Genomic DNA, 13,178 nt, shown 5'->3' on the forward strand with positions numbered 1-13,178 from the left:
CTGCCATTTTTCTTCGTGGCCTCTGAGAATGCACACTTATGGAGAGCTAGCAAGCTAAGGTCCCGAATGGTGGGAAGCAAACCGACACCAAATGAGGACCAAAATATGTTTTATTAACATACCGACAAGTCATGCATAAACACATAAAATGAATCAGCAATAAAACTTCGCCATAGCAGAAACGAACATGGCGGTTCATAGTGTTTATAACATAAACAAGCAGAACATCAAAATGTCGGAAACGACAGGTGAACCAAATACACGGCAAAAGTTTCAATAATATCGGCAGTGCAAGCTATGGATCTTAACGGTACATGTAAGTACGTCAATGTACATTACAGGTAAATCATCTTAAATTAACGTTGCATAGAAGAAAACGATAATACATGCTCATGGGTGAGCAGGAGGCAAAGAATAACATTCGACACCGAACAAGATATTTCTGGACAACAATAAATCATAGCGGTACTGCTTTTTTTTTTTTTTTTTGTCGCGTCAGGAGTGACTTGAGAAACTGCAAGTCGCTTCTGGTGTGAGAGAATTGGCCGTCTGCAAGGACGTTGCCCAGGAGACGCCCGGATGATTTGATGTTTTTATCATCCTTGTGGGATGCTTCTCTCATGTCCCCGCATGAGGAGCTGGAGTTGATAGAGGGAGCTCATCCGCCTCTCCCCAGATTCGAACCTGCGACCTGTTGGTCTTCAGTCCTGCCGGCACAGGGGTTTAACCCACTGCACCACCGGGTACTGCGCCTGATGGTAACTCAAGAGAACCCCAGGGGACCCAAGTGTCAATGTTTATGGGGGGCAGGCTGAGACGATTGACCTGCCGAAAGCAGTCTCTCTGCAGGATCAGGTGTCAAGCCGATAATGGGAAACAAATGTCATCAGATTGGACCAAATGGCCGCTTTACAAATCAAGTCCAATGGGATCCCCCGAAGGAAAGCCGTTGTGGTGGCTATAACGATCCAGATAAATCAGATCTCACTCGCTGCCACCAATTATAAAGAATCTAGCAAATCAATCTCAATTGCTGGAGACCAAATTATAAAGATCTATTCAGATCACTAATCAATGCTGCCACCAATATATAGAGCGACCACCAATTGTCAAGGGGTAACCAAATTTTAAAAGGCTTATTTACTTTGAAAGTATGCTGCCACCATTAGTTTCTTCAAAAGTTGCTTTTGTAATCTTCAAACTTTGAGGCACACTTGAGTCAGGTTTTGATGAACAATAATCAACACAGTTTATTATTTAGAACGGGTACAAATGCGGTCAATATCTTGGCTGTTACAGAAAGTTGTGTCTTAAAAAGTGTGATGGTTACAAGAATGGTTCTATCTTTGTTACTTAAGAGATTCTTCTCTCCCTTCACGCAAGAATACTGACAGGATGGTTTGTCTGACAATAATGCTTAAAGCAGCACAGATTGTCCTAACCTGGATCTATCTTCCTACTTCCCAAAACAAAACAAGAATCCTAACAGGACTGAATCTCTGTCAGAAATTCTTCAGTAGCCCAGATAAACTTAATCCTAGTTCTATCCTGCTACTACCCAGCTATACTCCTAAGTTTGCTCTAGCTACCCTGCTGGCAAACTTCTGGCTAGGCCTTTGCCTTTTCCTTCTAACCCTTAACACCAAACTCCTAAACACCCCTTCTCTTCAAACCCCAAACTCCAACAAATATATCTTAAAACACTCCTTTTTCCCTCTCAGCTTCTCCTAAACTCCGCCCCCTTTTTCTCCACCAATCCTGGCCATTCCCTGCTGTCTAATGCCTAAGACACGCCCCCCTCTCTGAAACTCTCTAAGATGGTGTCTTCCCTACTCTAAAATGGCCGCTGATGCTTCGCCTTGCCCATTAATTATCCTTCTAGACCTACAGGCTTTTCCAGGCCCTGCACCCTGGCTTCTAATAAGGTAAGGGTTCTTTACAGTGGCCACGGCTCTGGTCGACGTCTGTCGGGCCGATGTCGGAGGAGGCCTATGCGCTAGTTCGTAGCAGAGTTCAATTGTTGAGGCAATCCAAGAGAGAGAAGAGAGCGGTAAGCCCAACTTATCAGTTGCGTAAGCAATGAAAAGTCTAGGAGTCTTTCGTAGTGGAGTAGTTCTTTGCCTGTAAAAAAGCAAAGCCCTACAAACATCAAGGGAATGGAGCCTCTTTTCCATCGGAAAAGATGGTCTCTGGAAAAAAGCAGGTAGGACTATGTCATTATTGACATGGAAAGCCGATACCACCTTTGGCAAAAAAGGTGATATCACTTCGTAATACTACACAGGATGAAACAACAAATAGGGCTCGTCGATCCGGAGCGCTGACAGCTCGGAGGGCCTACGAGCCATGTGATGGCCACCAGGAAGGCGACCTTCCACGAGAGTAGTCACAGATCTGTTGTGGCCAAAGGTTTGAAGGGTGAGCCCGTCAGTTGGGCCAGGACAAGGTTGAGGCTCCAGCCCGGCGTCGGCAGATGTACCGAAGGGTGTAGATGAGTGTAGCCTCTCAGGAAGGTTTTGATGAAATGGTTGTGGAACAACGAAGGAGATCCCAGCCTTTGCAGGTACCAAGAGATTGCAGCGACGTAAGACTTTAGGGAGGCCAAGGTGAGCTTTTGGTTTGCCAATGAGAGGAGGAAATCTAAGATCATCGGTATCGATGCGGGGAACTCCGACAGAGATCGGTCTCGAAGAAAATCCCGGAGACGGCCGATGCGGTAAGCATATGTTCTCGATGTCAAAGGCTTGTGAGCTGCCTCGAGGATCGACCGGAGTCCAGGACAGAAGGCTGCCTTGCCTTGAGATGAAGTGTGGAGAAGGAGGCCGCCTTCCCTCGACAGCAAATCAGGGCGAGGGGGCAGTCAGATCATCTGAGTGTTGGAGAGTCGCAGGAGTGCAGGGAACCACACCTGCCTCGGCCACTCCGGCGTGATGAGGATGCAGTTGGCTGTGACATCTCGATTCTCTCGATCACTCGAAGTAGAAGAGGGATCAGTGGGAAAATGTACAGGAACTGTTCCAACCAGTCCAACATGAACGCATGTCTGAGGCACACTGTAACGTCATCTCGGGGGAGGCAAGCTCCAAAGAGGGGAAGCTGATGATTGTCTGGTGAGGGAAAGAGGTCGACTGAAGGGAGACCCCACACATCGAACACGGTGTGTAGTTCTGCTGGATTGAGTTTCCATTCATGTGACGTCGATGTCGAGCGACTTAGGGAGTTGGTCTGATCGTTGAGGCGACCTGGGAGGTGAAGTGCGGATGGGAATATCGCATGCTGTCTGCACCATTCCCATAGCATGACAGAGAGTTTCAGAAGTTTCCTGGAGCCAGTGCCCCCCTGTTTGTTTATGGAATACATGGCTACCATGTTGTTGATCTGGACCATTTTCCCTGACAGGAGGGGAAGGAAGGTCTTGAGCGCTTTGAAGATGGTTAACAGTTCTAGATAATTTATATTGTGCAGTTGTTCTTGTAGAGACCACACATCTTGTATGGAGAGATGGCCTGTGTGGGCGCCCCAGGCGAACGTCGAGGAGTTGGTTGTCAAAACCATCGACAGTTGTCTTGCATGAAACGGCAGGCCTATGCAGACGTTTCGGTGACTCATCCACCACTGCAAGGATCATCGGACAGTAACCGGCATTGACAAGATTTTGCATTCGGGGTCTCGACGAGGATTGAAATTGTCAAGAAACCAATGTTGTAGGGGGCGCATCTTGAGTCTGGTAAAGGGCGTAACCATCACAGTCGAAGCAATGTGTCCCAATAGGATTTATACATAGTGTGCCCTGAGTTTGGTGGAGACCAAGCATCGCGTGATCTCGCGTTGGAGGGCCTGGTACCTGGCCGTTGGGAGAGATACCCTCTCTGCCACGAAACCAAAGTCGACTCCAATGAACTTTATCGATATCGTCGGTGTGAGGGGATTTCTCGGCATTCAGCTGGAGGCCAAGTTCCTGAAGAAGGTTGAGGGTAAATGAGATCTGGCTTCGGAGGAGGTCAAGAGATCTTGAAGCCAGCAGCCAGTCGTCCAGGTAAGGAAAAATGCGGATCTTTCTCCTTCTCAGGTAGGCGGCGGCGACGGACATGCATTTGGTGAATGTCCTGGGTGCCGTCCCGAGGTTGAACAGGAGGACGGTGAATGAAAAGGGCTTTTCTCCTATCTTGAAGGAGAGGAACCTTCTGTGGGTCTTCCGAATTGATAAATGGAAGTACACATCGTTTAAGTCGATTGATGCAAAAAAGTCACCTCTGTGGAGCATAGGGGTGATTGACAATACCATTACCATACTGAACTTTGATACTCAGATGAACTTGTTTAATGCCCTGAGGTCGAGGAACGGGCGTAGGAAGCCATCCGGTTTTGGTACCGTAAAGTACCTTGAAAAGAAGTCACGATTGTCCAAACGAGACAGAGACCTTTGGATCGCCCCTTTTGACAGTAAAGAGTCTACTTCTGCCAGAATCGCGGGTGAGGGGTCGGTTCGAACAATGACCCCCGTTAGAGGCAAGTCTTTGAACTGTAAAGTGTACCCGTCCTGGACGACTCTTAGCACCCATGCATCAGAAGTGATGCGATGCCATGCGTGGATGAAGTTTCTGAGACAGTCTCCAAACTTGACGGGAACTTCGACGGTGGTGGTGAGGGACTCGAGATGGTGGCAGCTGACTGAGGGCGAGATGAAAATGGCAGAAGTAATGGATATGGAATTGGTATCATCGGAGGGAGCGTCAAACCCGATGTCTTGAGTTCCCATTAGCCTTGGTTGTCGAGATCGGGACCTCTGAGTCTGCTGCGAATGGCGTTGCTGTTGCGGCTGAGGTTGGGCGGCCAGTAAGGGGAAAAAAATTTGTCTCGCTGATGTATGTCGATAGGAGTTGAAACGACCCTAGCAGTAATTGTACCAGCGCATACGTTGGGCTTGCGACTGGTTCTCACCACCACATTTCGAAGCCAATATCTTATAGTCCTGATTTGATTTTAATTTGTCATCCATCCCGGTGTTGAAAAGCCCTAACGCATCAAAGAGGAGGTCCTTGATGACTTGCCGGGACGACAAGGACAGGCCAGACGAACGCAGCCAGAAGTGTCTTTGGATGGCTATTGCATGGGCTATCATTTTGCCTGTGGTGTCACCAGTATGTTTAGCCATTTGCATTTGATGGTGTGCCAGGGAAGTTGCTTCCTGGGACAGTGCGGAAAGGACCACCCGATCCTCATCAGACAGTTTGGCAATAAAGGGCTGGGCTTTTTCCCAGATGATCTCTTGATAAGCCCCCATGCAAGCCCCATAATAGGCCATCCTTGCCAAAAGGAGGTCTCCTGAATAAAACTTCCTGCCCACGACGTCGAAGCGTTTTCCCTCTTGATCCGAAGGGGTGTTGGACTGTCTTCCACACTGGGCAGCTTTGACCACGACGGAGTTCGGGTCCGGGTGATGCTTGTGCCACTCCAGGCCTTCATCATCTGTATGGTACCAAGCTTCGATGCACTTGGAGGTTGGTGGCATCAAGGAAGGGGTCTTCCAGGATGCCTGGATAACTTCCAGCAAATAAGGCAGGAATGGAAGGAGAGGGGCCAGAGGAGCCTCAGATAGGACCCTTTTGAATACGGGATCAGTCACAGCTTTGGAGGTCTGTTTGACCTTGAGTCCAAGGCCATTCTAGCCATTTGATCGGCAAAGGCTCGAACATTGTCAGTCAGCGACAGAGGCTCGGCCTCATACTCGTCATGGGTCGGCGACCTCTCAATGCCTAGGAAGATTACCGACTCCGAATGAATCGAACCCTGGATATCTTTGTCCTGATCGTCCTCGTCCAAAGGGTGAGAAGACGAGGACAATTGTCTGGACGGCATTGGTAGCGGCCTGGCAACTCCCACCGGAGATGAAGGGGGAGGAGGCTGTTTAGATGCAGAGGCTTGGGCAGCTCTAGCCAGTCGAGTGGTTTGGCGCCCTCTCTCTGGTGTCAACGTTGGCGGGAAAAGTTCCTGCCACGAGGTTGGGTGTTGTTGTGGGAGTTGTATCACGGTCTGAACCGACTGTCCTGGCAACACACGGGCCTCTTCCACCTTGGATTGGACCTCGGATGTAGGCTCGACGGGATGGACTTGTTGCTAAGCCTGCTGGATAGGCGAAGATCTAGACGAAGAAGTTGCAGAGGAGGTTTCAGTTACTCTCCTCAATGAAGAAGAAGACCAGGGTTGGGGTATTTTCTTGGCCCGAGGTTGAGAAGATTGAAGAGATTTCCCCGGAGTAGGAGGAACTACTGCCTGAGTCGACTTGGCCCGTCTAGACTCTTCATGGGATCTTTTGAAGGCAATTCTCATGGCTGAGGTCGATAGCGGAGTAGCAGTGGTCGATCTTGTCGACCAGGCCAAGGCCACCGAGCTCAAGGTAGATGGGCGCCTCGCTGGTACCATCTGCGTCGTAAGCGTACAGGGTTGTTTGGCTTGCCGAGGTCTCCTCGACGATATTGAAGTCATCGAAGGCGGTTTCGGTGCCTGGGACGTCGAAGATGTAAAGGGAGCCGACGGCGGTTGAGACATCGTGGCTGTCAAAGTAGACGGCTGAGGAGCTAACGACTGCTCGTACAGCAAAACCTTTAGTCACAGTGCTCTATTTTTCCTCGATTGGGCCGTGAGGGCTTGTCAGTGTCTACAAGTCAAAGTGTTATGGCCTTTGCCGAGGCACCGGAGGCACTTCGAGTGCTTGTCTGAATCAGGCACTTTCCTAGAGCATTGAACACAATGCTTGAATCTAGTCGTTGAAATAATAGGGAAATTCCGAGCGGGACGTGCGGCGGAAAAACAGCAATGGCGGAGCATGCGCGCGGGTTGCCATTTATGCCTTGCTGGGGGGCTGACCAGGGTTATCACCAAAACTTAAAAGTTTCAACTTGGGAATTTTTCCTTTGGGACCTGCGCAGGCGCAGATTCTCCATAAGTGTGCATTCACAGAGGCCACGAAGAAAAAAAATTCAATACTTATTGTACCTATATTTATATTATATTTTATAAATTTCCATCTAATATATAAAACAGTATGTTAAATGGAAAGATGCGGCTATTATTATTTTTATTAGTAACTAGCTTGTGTCCCTGGCGTTGTCTGGGTTATTAGAAGAAGTCTTTTTTTATTTTACAAAATGCACAGGGCTGTGGGTGAACTACAACTTATGTCATGCCAGGATATCCCCAGAAAATCAAATTTTGGCATATTGGGTACGGGTGCCAAATTTGGTACAGATCCATTGTTGTTTGCATTCACAATGCTCTCTGGATGTAAGTGAACTATAATTCCTATAAATCAAGGTGAACTTCCCCCAAAGCCCTCCTGCGTTTTTTGTTGGCTATGGGGGTTCTGTGTGCCAAAGGAGGTCCAGGGCCATCATTGGTGGGGTGCAGAGTACTCTTTGATTGCAGGTGAACTATAAATCCCAGTATCTACAACGGCTATAAATCAAGGTGAATTCCCACAAAACCTCCTGTATTTTCCATTGGTCATGGGGGTTCTGTGTGACAAATGTGGCCCAGGTCCATTGTCAGTGGGGGTTACAGTGCTTTGACTATATGCAGGGTGAACTACAACTTCCATCATGTGGAATCAATCCCCCAAACTCCTCCAGTATGTGTCATTGCTGATTAGTCCTGCTGTTTGTTGTGCAGTTGGAAAGGTTGGAAAGGTTAAGGGAGAGGCAGTGGGCAGAGTCATGCAAATTCTACACCAATAGAGAGAATAAGGAACACTTGTATGTCCAGTGGAGGAAACACATAAAATCTAGCATGATATTGTCCCCATATGAAAGTCTTCACTTGGATAGTGGGCGCTCACTAAAACCTTCAATGTCATTGGAGGGAAAGCCTTTGGTGTCTCCTGAGAAGTAGAGGCTATAGCTGTTTATGAAGGCCGGAGCTTGTCTGTGTAAGCAGACATCCCAGCCAAACACTTACATACTTATTTTCACTTTTATTATGTGTATAGAAGATTATACTTTATAAACTTACATCTAATCTAATATATAAAACAGTATGTTAAATGTAAGTATTGGGGGTTTTTGGTATTATTTTTATTAGGGCAACCTTATATTTTGGCAATGCTTTGACCAGAAATAACTGGACTATATTAATAATAATAACAACAATAATAATCACGATCATAATATGATGGTTGAGGGTTACCAAGGAGTGTTGTTTCGGGAGCATTGTTCCTAACGAATAGGCTGCCAAACAGCTCAAAACATGTGGGTTTTTCCTGTCTTGTTGAAATATATTTTTATTGTATTTCTGCTGGTTTTACAAAAATATGACAAAAAAACTTCAAAAGAAACCAAGATCCTTCCCCTCCCGTATTTCTTTTCTTCCTCTTCTCCAACATACTTACATAAATAAACAAAAGTCAGCACAAAATTAATAAATTAGTACGTTAAGTATTCCTCCTATCCCCACTGACCCGCTTTAAGACATGAAATGGGCTTGCAGCAAAGAGAGAGATCCGGGTTCGAGGTTCGGCATGGAGGGGGATGGGAGAAGCCCAAATATTACCCTCCCAGCCTTTTGCTCTGAAGTGTTTCCAGATTTTGTAAAGCTTTAAGATGCAGACCCAAGTGCGAAAACACCACCAACAGGCACCAAAGCCCAGAAAACCTAACTTCCCTTGCACCTGAGTCTCATGCAAGCAGTGGTATTGCTGTGGTGAAAGAGCTCCAAGGCATGGCAAGCACCAAAAGAAAGAAAGAATAAAGCGGTCCGTTTGGATCTCTATTGCCAAGTGGCCGCGCTCTTTGTCCTTCCTTTGTAGAATTTTTAAAAATCCCAAACTTGTCTTAAGCTAAGGCAGTGGTTCTCAACCTTTCTAAAGCTGTGACCCCTAAATACAGTTTCTCATGTGGTGGTGACCCCCAACCATAAAATTATTTTCATTCCTACTTATTTTATTATTTACCACATTTGTACCCCACCCTTCGCAATCCTAAGGGGGACTCACAGCAGCTTCACACATCAGCAACAATTCAATGACTTAAAATTTTATTTATTTATTTCAACATTTGTACCCCACCCTTCTCAGCCCCCACATACAGTTGATACAGATTTACATTAAAAACCAAAGAATTAAAAAAAAATCTAAAAACAATTACCAAAATTATTAAAATCGCACAATCCATAACTGTAATTTTGCTACTGTTATGAATTGCAGTGTAAATATCTGATATGCAGGATGTATTTTCATTGTTACAAATGGAACATAATTAAAGCATAGTGACTGATCACAAAAACAATATGTTTGCGGGAGTATAGACAACTGATGATGGGATTTGCAGTACCTTCAACTGATTCAGCTCTGACTTCCATAGACCACTGAGACCTCTACGAATGACAGAACTGGACCAAACCTGGCACAAAGAACCCTCATGACCAACAGAAAACACTGGGGGGGGGGGGGGGGGAGGACTTTACAGTAATTTAGGGGAGATGTAGTTCACCTACATCCAGAGAGCACTGTGACCCCAAACAACTATGGATCTGGACCAAACTTGGCACAACTTGGTGGAGCTTGGTGAAAACAGTCCTTGAAATTTGAGAGCTGCAAAGATTTATGGTTCACCTGCAACCAAAGAGCATTCTGAACTCCAAGAATAATGGAATTGAACCAAATTTGGGATAGAGAACTCCCATGGCCAACAGAAAAGACTGGAGGGCTCTGAGGAAGACAAACCTTGAAATTTGGGAGCTGCAAAGATTTATAGTTCACCTGCAACCAAAGAGCATTCTGAACTCCAAGAATAATGGAATTGAACCAAACTTGGGATAGAGAACTCCATGGCCAACAGAAAATACTGGAGGGTTCTGAGGAAAACAGACCTTGAAATTTGGGAGCTGCAAAGATTTATAGTTCACCTGCAACCAAAGAGCATTCTGAACTCCAAGAATAATGGAATTGAACCAAACTTGGGATAGAGAACTCCCATGACCAACAGAAAATACTGCAGGACTCTGAGGAAAACAGACCTTGAAATTTGGGAGCTGCAAAGATTTATAGTTTACCTGCAACCAAAGAGCCTTCTGAATTCCCCCAACAGGCACAGAAGTCTTCAGCGTTGACTGAGCAAGCGGGTGGATGGGCAGGCAGGAAGGAAGGAAACAGCGCCATGCTTTCTGCCCTCCTTGAGGGGCCTGGTCACTTGCAAATGAAGCGCCCGCCCCCCTCTGAAGGAATAGTAGCCTAGCGGAGGACACTGGAAGGCCTTCCCATGCCTCAGCAAATGCTTTTTAAGCCACTGCAGCCTTTAAGCAGCGTTTAAGCCTCTCCTCCGTCCTGGGCCTGCTCGCACAACTGTAGTTTGGGAGCGCCAGAGGAGAGGCCCCACCGGGCCTGCAGCGGCCTAGCGGCAGCCCATAAACACCCCAGTTTAAGACGATGGAAGGCCCTTCCGTGCCTACAAATGCAGCGGCAGCTTAAGGGGCATTTGCAGGCACGAGAGGGCCTTCCATCGTTCTCCGCTAGGCTGCTGTTCCTGCGGGATTGGGGGAGAGTTACCCACCACCCCCAGACTTGCTCACACAGTGGCGAGTTGGCGGTGTGGAGGAGAGGTCAACTCCGGGCCTGCAGGAACAGCTGTAGCCCAGAACCATCCTGATGGAAGAAAATGTAATGTCCTCCAGCGCCTGCAAAGGCAGCAGCAGCTTAGGGGGCTTTGCAAGCATGGAAGGGCCTTCTATCTTCCTCCGTTGGGCTGCTCCTGGGCTGTAGTTGTTCCTATGGGCCCGAAGGGGACCTCTCCTCCACACCGCCAACTCGCCACTGTGCGAGCAAGCCTGAGGGTGGTGGAAGGCCCTCCCAGGCCTGCCCACACAGAGCCCCCCCTCCCAGCATCCGCAGAAGCAGCAGCGGCCCTAGTAGCAGCTCAGCATCACCCCACCAGAGGGTTAGGGTAGGCTGCCGCTGCTTCCATGCACCCAGGAGCTTTTGCCTCCGTCCCTTTAGCCGCCGCTCATGGAGGGCCTTCTATGCTGGATTGATGCTGGGCTGCCACTAGGCCCCTGCTGTTATTGAGGTCCCAGGGGGCCTCTCCTCCAACTCCGCCAACCTGCTGCTCTGCAAGCAGGCCCAGATGGGTCTTCACTGCAGTGCAAAGGATATGGGTACAGGGATCTTTTCCCCCTGCCTCCAAGTGCCTCCCCTGGGATTCCTCACTGCCGGAGGAGGAGGAACCCATCCGCGCTGCACAGAGGGGCGGGGCCTAGGGAAGGGATGCCGCGACCCCCCGAAAATTACCAATTGACCCCTCTAGGGGTCGCGACCCCAGGTTGAGAACCGCTGAGCTAAGGGTTGGAAACAGAGCGGCATTCATAAGAAACAAGACTAAGAGAATGGTTCTGGATTCGGTTCATTCAAATGCCCCGACTTCCCTCTTCCTCCGTCGTATTTGAACCCCAGTTCGGATACTCCCTTGTCTGTTACAGATCCGCTTCATTGCCTGATGAAGGGGACTTCTGTGCCCAAAGCGTCCGTTGCGTTCGATCCACAAAAGCACAATGCAGCAGACATGGCTTTGCGCAAAATTAGCCCCTCCCATTCCACCCCAATTTTCAAAATCATTTCTCTATGCCTACAGTGACCACATTTATCCTCACCCCACCCCCCCACCCCCGCTGCCCCATATTATTCCTTCCTTTTCCAGATTTCGCCTTCCCCTCACCTTTGTCAAGGAAGTCCGTATTATTACGAGGAATACGAATTTTCGCCTCCAGCAAAAAACAAATCCTTTTTGCTGTGGAATTGTTCCGAAAAATAAATAAAGGGAGTGCATTTAGTGCAAGGAGCAACACCCAGAAATGTGGACCCCCTGGGTTTATTCTCCAAGCAGAAGAGCAAAGAGGGCAAGCGGTTTTACCCCTCAATGGGCCATGGTAGTTCATGGGAGCAGAATGGAATGGCGGTACGTACGGGGAATCCGCAACGAGCAAAAAAAAAAAGCACCAAAAGGAAAAAAAGATTTTCCCTTCCGAACCAGTGAAGGGTCTTGGGTGAACTGGATAGCTTATAGGGGTCACTTTCAGCTCTAAAATCTCTTCTGGGCTCATACTTTTGACCTCTGGGGGGGCGGAGTCAAGAAGCAAGGTTTTGGGTGCAAATCTCTTACTAGTAGCCTCACAACCTGCAAAGGAGTCCACAGGTTTACTAAATTGGCTTCTTGCTTTCTTTTCCAGTCCTTACAGGGCCAGGCCCCAAGAAGAGCAGATTCCTTTTCCCCAACTACTGAAAGGAATAATTAATTCCGACTGTATCTGATATAACTATAAAAGGCATGGGTTTCCTAGATCTCACACTTTGGGAAGCTGAACCATTTTGGGGGGTTTTCTTTGAACGGTTTGGAGACTCCTCAACTTCTCTAATGCTGAATTGACCCTACTTTGAGATTGCTCTAACTCTCCTAGTTTGTGGGAGACTTTGGATGCACTTGTTTACATCCCCCCCTCGAGTCACCAAACCAAAAAGGATGGGGAAAAGTGGCATCTGGATTGGCCTTTGAGGGACAGAGACATATAGAGAGATTCCTTTGCTATCCTGCAGACTTTCAGTACTTATCTCCAAAACCCTGAACTAGAGGGAGACATTGAGAAAGGATCCTAAAACCTCCTTTCTGGATTAGAGTTAATCAATCAATCAATCAATCAATGATTTATTATGGTCTTTGACCAGCACAGTACAGAATGGGGCACAGGTGCCCAAGGAAGGGAATCACAGTTCCCAAGTAGATCAGGTATAAAAGCAGATTAAAAGCAGATTAAAAACATGTTATAAAAGAGACAAATTAAAAAGATAAAACAGACTAAAGATAAAAGTTTTTTCTTCGTGGTCTCTGCGAATGCACACTTGTGGAGAGACTGCGCCTGCGCGGGCTCCAACAGAAACTTCTATAGTTTAAACTTTTCAAGTTTTGGCGGTAACCCCGCCCAGCCCCGGCAGGGGATAAAAGGGCGCCCCGCACATACCGTCGCAATTCCTGTTTTTCCGCCGCACGGCTCGCTTCGATTCTTCTAGTGTATTATGTCAACGACTCGCTTCAAAAGATGCGCAAATTGTCCGAGGAAGATTCCTGATTCAGACAAGCACGCTCTTTGTCTCTTGTGTCTCGGCGAGGCACATATTACCTCCTCGTGTCGTCATTGTCAAG

Source organism: Anolis sagrei, chromosome Y, assembly GCF_037176765.1.
Source record: "Anolis sagrei isolate rAnoSag1 chromosome Y, rAnoSag1.mat, whole genome shotgun sequence".
Classification (NCBI taxonomy): Eukaryota; Metazoa; Chordata; class Lepidosauria; order Squamata; family Dactyloidae; genus Anolis; species Anolis sagrei.